Source organism: Lathyrus oleraceus, chromosome 5 (genome assembly GCF_024323335.1).
Source record: "Lathyrus oleraceus cultivar Zhongwan6 chromosome 5, CAAS_Psat_ZW6_1.0, whole genome shotgun sequence".
Lineage (NCBI taxonomy): Eukaryota > Viridiplantae > Streptophyta > Magnoliopsida > Fabales > Fabaceae > Lathyrus > Lathyrus oleraceus.
Window position 1 is genome coordinate 396610546 of NC_066583.1, and position 8254 is coordinate 396618799.

Below are 8254 nucleotides of genomic sequence, written 5' to 3' on the forward strand. Positions count from 1 at the left end.
GAAGGAACACCAGGGATACCGGTTACTGGGTATATAATAGGTGACCGACCAAAGCGTGAATTGGTATATATGCCAAAACACTCATCATCCGAAAGGTGGGCTTGAAAAAGCAAATCGACTTACAGGATGGACATTCGGATCCGCAACGGGAAAACAAATCTTACTCAGTTGGGGACACAAACCCAAAGAGCGCATGAGATATAATATCCATTACCGTCAGAACATGGATAGAATACTCGCATGAGACATATTATCTATTACCGTTAGAACGTAGATAATATACTCGCATGGAAGGAAACACCAGGGATACCGGTTAGGGTATATAATAGGTGATCTACCGAAAACGTGAATTGGTATATATGCCAAAACACTCATCATCCGAAAGGATGGATATTTGATTCTACAAAGAATACAAATCTTACTCTACTGGGGAAGATCAACAAAGGATTCCAACCAAAGAGTGAAAGAGATATATCATTCATTACCGTCAGAACGTGAATAATATACTCGAAAGGAAAAGACACCAGAGATACCGGTTAGAGCATATAATAGGTGACCAACCAAAAAGAGAGACAATCGATACCAAGCAACAGGGTAAACGAAAGACAACTCACAGGGGATAAATTGCAAGCATCCGGCAATTATCCAAGAAACAAAGAATATTCGATTCCATGAAGGAAAAACGAATCTTACTCGACTGGGGAAACACAATAGGCTTCGACTGAAGAGTGCATGAGACATATTATCCATTACCGTCAGAACATGGATAACATACTCGCATGGAAGATTATCCACAACCGGTTACTGGGTTAACAAAGGATAAATCGACCGAAAAGAAAGGCATCGGGATACCAACTAGGTATATAATGATGACCAATCAAAGGGAGCAACAATCATTACCAAGCAAAAGGGTAAATGAAAGAAGACTCACTGGGGATACATTGATACAAAATCAATGATCCGGGGATGAATTGCATAAACAACAATTATCCACAAGGAACTTGTTGGCGACTTCAAAGAGGATAACATTGCAAGCATACGGCAATGATCCAGAAGACATCCGGGGATACAATTGCTAGCAACCGGCAATTATCCCGAAGCAAAGCAGGAATATCAACATTGAATACTGAATGAAGATAACCACAAAGAGTAACCATCATCGGTTAGGATGAACAACAAGGTTAACTCTGCAAAGGGGAGAAATTAGGGTTTACAACTACCGAATACGGGGTAGAAAACCAAAACTCTGGCTGGGGATAGGGTTGCTAGCATCCGGCAACTATCCACAAAAAGCACAGACTCCGTTGGGAATAAAACCACAACAACATAGGATTTACAACTACCGAATACTGGGTAGAGGACCACAAAATCCACCATCAACCAGACTGAACCACAAAGGTTACCTCTGCTAGGGGAAAAAAGATAGGACTTACGACTACCGAATACGGGGTAGTAGCCAACAACTCTGATGAGGATAAAAGATAGGGTTTACATCTACCGTATACGGGGTAGAAGACCACAACTCCGCGTGGGGATGAAAGAATCACAATTCCGCACGGGAAACAAAATAGGGTTTATAACAAACCACAAACTGCTGAAGAGCAGAAAAACTAGGATTTACAACTACCGAATATTGGGTAGAAAACCAATCAACTCTTACTGAGGAATAAAAGGTATATAACCATAAATTCCGCCAAGAAGAGGGAACATAGGACTTACAACTACCGGTATGAGGGTAGAGGCCCAAAAAGATTCCGCTGGGGATAAAAGAATTAATGTCGGTTACTGGGCAATCCATTCATTTATTTCCACAGGGAAGCACAAGAAACAGCTGACAAATAGCCAATTCGGGGTCAAACCGAAAAGACAGACTGAATCAAAACTCGTCCTATGAGGATATAACCCAATAGGAAGATCCATCCCAATATATGTGTTGGGAGGAAACGGAAGAAACCGTCATCCACGAGGATATACCTCAGTGGGGAACTGTAGAAGGAAAGACAGACACTTTCTGCTTATGGGGCTGACTCTATATGGAGAGATTTAAACACCCGACATCTGCTTGGGGAGATCTATTGGAGAGATCCATATCACCACAGCAGGGAACAACAAACAAAAGATATATGGCAAAAGATGCAACATGAATATCTAAATATTTATGAATATGCATGAATATGCGTGATTTATGTTTGATGAATGCTGACAAAACAGACATTTCTAACACAAACAGGCCCAGGAATCAAACACCCGGTACTATACTTCCAGAGAAAAAAACCAACTGGAAAGCCAATCTGCTGGAGATCCACATGCTGAAAAGCAAAGATCTGCGGGGAGGCAAAAGATCAGAGATATCACCAAATCTCTGAGTGATGGATCAACAATCAACCCACTGGAGAACAGAAAGTCACAACAGGCAACAACGGCCACAAAGACAAATCTGTTGGGGAAATGGAGAAATCCCGAGATATCTGCAGGGGATCCTCAGTATCAACTGAGAAACAAGAGTTCATTGCACAAGCGAGAACTGCTATGAAAGCAACTCCACACAACTCCACTGGGGAACAACCCACAAAGGGAGAACAAATCATCCATGTAGAATCTACTGCACAAGCAACTCTACCCGGGAAAACACAAGTAGCCATTCCCTCGGGAATACACCCACTAAAGGAAAAACAGATCACACAAGTAGATTCTGCAACAAGACATTCTACTGAGGATCAAAAGCAATCAGGAAATCGACCCAATTTCTGGATGCTAGACTACCACCCGACCCTACTGGGGAAACAGAGATTTCAACAAGCAGAAACTACCACGCAAGCAACTCTGTCGAGGATACCAGCTCTGGCGGAGGCTCTGAGGGGAATATCACAGATGCACTCCTGACTTTGTTGGGGATACCCAGTCTGTTGGGGACTTTGCATAAATACAATCCACCAAACCACAAATCTACTGACGGCTAGGGAATCCACTGAGGGACCCACTGGGGATATGGAGGAGAGCTGGGGAACCAACCACTGAATGCTACACCTTCCAAAAACAAATCAACAACTGTTGAGGAGGAAAATAATCACTACTCTGCTGAAGGCTAAACGCTCTGATGGGGAGCTAGCAACAAATCTGTAGGCGACTGCGCTGAGGAAAAGTGGTAAAATACAGGGATATCCATCCACCAACCACTGAATCTTCAAAAAGAAGGCAACCATGCTGAGGAGAGAAACCACAACTCCGCTGACGACTGCACTGGAGAGAGACTACTGCTGGAGAAGAAAACGAAGTCTTCAACAAGCACTCTGCTTGGGGAACAACCCACAACAACAACTCTGCTTGGGGAACAACCCCAACAACAAAGCAGGATAAAGAGGATACAACCATGCCAGGAATATGAACAAATGTCTTACCTGTTAGAAATCATGCCACCCTTGGGAGAGCACTGAGAAATTCTTAAGTATCCTTTCATCATTGTGAATATTCACCTTGTTTAAAACAACAATTTTGAAAATTTTATTTGTTTAAAACAATGACATTTTATCAATTAAAACATGCAAAACATTTATTGAATTGAAACAAATAAGAGTGCAAATAATTGGATAAAAAGCTCAAATTGATTTGATGGAATGGTAGCCTGCAAATGGCAAGACTCCATAGATCTGTACAAGTTTGAAATCAGTGATATATATTGGAAGAGGACTACATTGAACATCATGATCCTTTCTCTACCAATTTGAATCTCAATGTATTCGAAGCTTCAGTCGACGACAAATCGAGCACTTCTGACGAAAAGACAGCTGCGGAACAGAAAGTCTTGTCAGGATGCAGTTACTTGCCAAATCCCTAATTTTTGCCTAGATTGCCCCAGGGTGAGGTACTCAATCTAGCGGGATGCAAATATTCTTTTTTTTTTCATGTCTCTAATTTTTGCCTGGATCACCCTTGCGGGTTCTCCACCGAGACGCTCATTTTTGCCTAAGCCGCCCTTTCGGGTTTTCAACTTAGCGAGCTATTCTGTTTTTCATTTGCATATAATTTTTTTTAGGCAAAGTATTTCTTGACTGCATCTGAATTCACAGGACGAGTGAAATCCTTCCCATCCATTGTTGTAAGAATCAGAGCACCGCCTGAAAAGGCTCTCTTAACAACATATGGACCCTCATAGTTTGTAGTCCACTTGCCCCTGGAATCGGGCGCGAAAGACAAGACTTTCTTGAGCACGAGGTCACCTTCTCGGAACACGCGAGGCTTGACTTTCTTATCGAATGCTTTCTTCATTCTCTGCTGATATAACTGACCATGGCACATAGCAGTCAATCGCTTCTCTTCAATCAAATTCAGTTGGTCATAACGACTCTGAATCCATTCAGCATCAGTCAACTTGGCTTCCATCAAGACTCTCATTGATGGGATCTCCACCTCTACTGGGAGAACAGCCTCCATGCCGTAAACAAGAGAGAAAGGGGTTGCCCCTGTTGAAGTGCGGACAGATGTACGATAACCATGCAAAGCAAATGGCAGCATCTCATGCCAATCTTTGTACGTAACTGTCATCTTCTGGATAATCTTCTTGATATTCTTATTAGCAGCTTCAACAGCTCCATTCATCTTGGGTCTGTAAGGAGAGGAGTTATGGTGTGCAATCTTGAACTCAGCGCACAACTCATCCATCATCTTATTATTCAGATTAGATCCATTATCAGTAATGATCTTATCTGGCACACCATAACGGCAAATCAGCTGGTTCTTGATAAACTTCACAACCACCTGCCTGGTCACATTCGCATACGAAGCGGCTTCAATCCATTTGGTGAAGTAATCAATTGCTACGAGAATAAACCTGTGTCCATTGGACGCTTTCGGCTCAATCATGTCGATCATGTCGATTCCCCACATAGAGAAAGGCCATGGTGATGAAATCACATTCAGAAGTGTCGGAGGAATATGAATCTTATCCGCATAAATCTGACACTTGTGGCATTTCTTCACATATTTGCAGCAGTCAGACTCCATTGTCAGCCAATAGTAGCCTGCTCTCAACATCTTTCTAGCCATGGCATGTCCATTGGAATGAGTACCAAATGAACCCTCATGGACCTCAGTCATCAACAGGTTTGCTTCGTGTCTATCCACGCATCTGAGCAAAACCATGTCAAAAATTCTTTTGTAAAGCACTTCACCACTGAGGTAGAAACTGCCTGACAACCTTCTCAAAGTTTTCCTATCTTTCACAGATGCCCCAGGCGGGTAGACCTGGTTCTGGAGGAAATTCTTGATATCAAAATACCAAGGCTTGTCATCATTCACTTCTTCAACTGCAAATACGTGAGCTGGTCTATCCAAGCGCATCACGGTGTCGCATCACGCGAAAAACCGGCGGGAAAAGAAAGAAACAACAGAGCCGCCACCGTGCGTTATTTATCCCAAAAGAGGGAAAGGAAACGCTCGAAGTAAACCTAGGAAAGAACATGGTCTCGCGACCAAAGAGAATGGGTTCGGGAGTCGGTTATGCGAAGGGAAGGTGTTAGGCACCCTACGCATCCGTAGTACTCTACGGGATCCACGCACAAAAGGAAGGAAAATTGGTTGCTAAACACTGCTCAAAACTCACGCACAACTGGCTGAAAGAGACAAAAGAAACTGACTGAAACTGACTCGGCAGGATATCGTATCCTGGGCCTACTTAGTCTATCAGGCAATAGACATCAGAGTCGAAGTAGTTCGGACTGGGGAACGACACATGCTCGCTAGGATGTCGCATCCTATGCATACGTATCTTCTCGGACGAGAGAAGAATCAGAGCATTCGTAGCTCGGCTGACACGCACACAAACAAAACAAGACAAAGGCAAACGTGGAGCCTGAATGCCAATCGCTGGACTTACATCAACATCCGAACCAAAACAAACACAAAGAGGCAAACGTGGAGCCCAAATGCCAATCACTGGACTTACATTGACATCCGAACCTAAACGACACAACAGATAGATAGGGAGTCTGGGACTCAGCTTACAACTGTCAAACACAAACAAACAGACAGCAAATGCTAAGGAGTACAAGGACTCGAGCCTAGCAAAGGTCAGACAACACACACAAAAAGAAAGAAAAGGCGCCCGGAGAGATCAGCTCAATCTCCTGCCTACATACTTCATCTGGTATGAAGATCAGGGCGATGTAGTTCCCCTACGCAGGGACAAAGGATCTAGCCTAACCAGATAACAGAGGGAGACACAACTCTAGGGAGACTACGACTCGAGCCTAGATGTTGTCATGCAAAGTCAACCCTAAGTTAAGGTCTCTAGCTAAATGGCACACGGGCCAACCTATCCTAGACACGGCTTCCACAGGAAGCAAGGGTCTCGATTGCAACTAGGGCAAGAGAAAGGGGAGGTCTCAATCGCAACGAGGGCGAGAGAAGAGAGATCTCAATCACACAGGGGTGAGAGAAAAGAGTTAGTGTTAGTGGTTAGTCAAACTCGGCAAGACATCGCGTCTCGTGCCTACGTATCTCACCTGAACGTGAGAATCAGAGTTGCCGTAGTTCGGCTGAACAACTCTAAACGTGGCTCACACAAGGGTTAAGCCACACATACTTGACTTGCACAGGAAGCAAGTCAAGCACAACCTACCTTGCACAAGGGCAAGTCTAAGCTAAAAACCTAAAGAGGCAAAGCAAACAAGCAATCACAGGAAGCACACTCTATATGCATACAAGAGGCTCAAGCAAAAAGGTTAGGCACTAGGGCCAACTGGAATAGGGTAAGTGTTGCTCTTAACCTTGCCATTGAGAGGCTAAGGTGAAGCAGATGAAAAGGAGATGAGGGGTGTGCCTCATTGCTTCTATCCCTGGCCTGGGAGAGCATTTGACAAGAATGTGTGGGTTCAGAAAGTGGGAACCCTTCTACACATTTAAAACTGACTCAACTGTGCAATTGCACAAGATCTTGGGTTTTTATCTGAGATGCATCAACACAATGGTGGGAGCAAAACAGAAGACACACTGAATAGCAGGGGATAGGCTACTTATCCCTTGGGTTCTGCCAATTGCCTCTTCGCTTAGGAGGTCTTTGACTCTGTACAGGAACAAAGTAAACATACACAAACATTGCCTCTTAAGGAGGACTTCAGACAGTTTGCCCGGCCAAAATAACAAGCCGGGACTCCAGACTACATGAAGTAAAAGAGATTATACCTCAAGCAATTTGCTAAAAAGCAAAGCAAATCAAGTTCAGAGAACTTAAGCAACTAAAAGTACCTGCAAAAGTCAAACAGATTAGTTCACAGTTCCACAGTTAAAACCAAAAGGAATGGATAAACAGTCAACTACAGAAAGTCAACTGTGCAAAGCAAGACTCAAACACATGAGTCAAACCTACAAAACAAAGGTTAGTACATGATATGTAATCAAAACCAATCACATTTGTATGATCTCAATGGCAATGGTGCTTAACCTGAAACAGGAACTCAATAGTAAGCACAGAAGACCACTAGGACTAGCCTAGGGTCAAGGATGGAAGAAAAAGTCAAAGCAGCAAGTAAAAGTCAACCAAAGTCAAGGTCAAACAATTAGGAAGAAAACACAATTGGGCCCACATTCAAATCATGCATTATGATCATTTCATGAACATTTGAAGTCAAAGTAAGGCAAAGGAAAGCACACAAAAGTCGACAGAATGACTTGTATCAAAAGTCAACCCAAACATTTTCAAAAATCATCAAATAAATCGCATTCCATCCTAACATCTAACATGGTAGACATGTAAAATTTCATGGCATTTGGATGAGAGGAAGGCAGTCAAATAAAATCATAAAGTCAAACCAAGTTCAAGCAAGCACAATGAAAGTCAACAAGCATGGGTCAACTTCAAAAAATCATATCAAATTGAAAACAGATGAGAAATGAATGAGATTAACACCAATGCAAAGCTCAAGATGTCTAGTTATCACATATGAAATTTCATGGTCATACAATAAGATTTGAGAATTTCACAAAAGATTTGGCAACATGTAGCACAAAAAGTCAACAAATGACTAAGCATGGAAGAAAATTCTCAAATAAATTGGAAACAGAACAATCAATTCCAGGAAAATTCATACATCAACTAGACATATAAAGGATCAATCATGCAAAAATTGGGCTCATTTGGATGCAAGGAAGCATGTGAACAAAATTAGGGAAAATGCATGATCATGGTATGACACCAAATGTGACACATAACTTCAGAAAATCATAACTCTCAATCCACACATGATAAATGCACAAACTT